Source organism: Atta colombica, unplaced genomic scaffold (assembly GCF_001594045.1).
Source record: "Atta colombica isolate Treedump-2 unplaced genomic scaffold, Acol1.0 scaffold41, whole genome shotgun sequence".
Classification (NCBI taxonomy): domain Eukaryota; kingdom Metazoa; phylum Arthropoda; class Insecta; order Hymenoptera; family Formicidae; genus Atta; species Atta colombica.
Genome location: NW_017259520.1, coordinates 1,398,644 through 1,400,173, shown reverse-complemented (window position 1 = coordinate 1,400,173; position 1,530 = coordinate 1,398,644).

The following is a 1,530-nucleotide window of genomic DNA, read 5'->3' as shown; positions in this document are numbered from 1 at the left end:
AATAATTATAATAAAAAATATAATTCTTTTCTGCATAAATTATATACTTTGTATGTGTACAAAAGAACATACATTAAAATAAAAATTGCTTCTTATCACTATTGTAATGATTCATGCATTCACCCGTAAAAAATGCACTATCAAATTTTAGCAAATTTTTCTAACATTTTTCAATAATGATAACTCAGTAAAAAATTATTGTAATGAGTAATAGTTCAAATTAAAGTTTAAACATTTTCCTTGTTAGCAAAAATAATCAAAATTGTATTACAAAAAATGTTTTACAAAATGAGGAATGTTAAAGGTTTTAAAAGTAAAAAAAATTTCTTTTAACTATTGTTTTGTTCAGAAAAATCGGCTTCCAGATAATAAAAATGATAATAAAAATGTGATAAGAAATTCTTAAATTCATCCATTTCAAAACCATATTTTAAACATTTTTCTAACAATTTTATAAAATAATTAGATATAACATAAAATTTTCAAAAAAATTTTTATTTGTGTAAAAATTGTTTAACTTGAAAATAAATTATTGTAGAAAGCTTTATCAAAAGGAAAATTAAAGAGTAAACTTTGAATTTTAAGTGTAAACTCAAAATTTTTTAATTGTTTGAGATGTAGTCTCTAAAAGTGAATCAATGACTTCAGTGTAACTTATGTAATTATCTGTAAATATTTATTATTTTTCAGTAAATATTCACTGATTCACTTTTAGAAAGTAAAATACTTATTGCAGTTAGGAAAAAGATTTTTGTTTCTTTCCTAATAATATTGAATCAACGATCATTGATTTCATTAAATATAATAGAGAATAATTCTAAATAATTTATGCAATTTATATAATTAACCTGTCGGTTCATAATGGCATTTTCCTTTGTACACAATTAATATCACTTCAGTTTAAAATTCTCTATATTTATTTTTTCTTTCTTTGTAATATAATAAAATGTAAATTGTTCAATTTTGAGAAGAAACAGTTTTAAGAAAAAAGTGAATAACTCTTTGAAAAATTATTATAATGTTTTCAAAAAGAATAAATAAAGTATTAAAAATAGAAATATGTTCTTCAAGGATGTAAATTTACTTTATACGTACAATAAATAAAACTGCTATGTGTCATCTATTAAAAAATATTTTCTATCTCCTATGTATTTCAAAATGACAGCTGATTAATTTCAGCAACTTCTTATGGAACATCCTGTACAATACAAAGCCATATAATAGAACGATTACGCGCAAATTATTCAAATTACTCTTTTTCTATTTTTTTTTTGACTTCTGTGGTGTAAATCCTCATGTAAATACTAGACTTACCCTATAATTTTCTGGTTGTTTAGATTAAATGTTCCTCACTTATATATTTTCCTACATTATGCTTATCGTTAGTAATAATATAATTAGTATGTACTTAACGTAAGAAAAGATATAATTAGTATGGTAGCAATAGTATATAGTATATATAGTTCTTACAGCAATAATATACAGTGAATACAGTTCCTTTCTTGTTGTGTCTTTATGCTAGCAATCTTC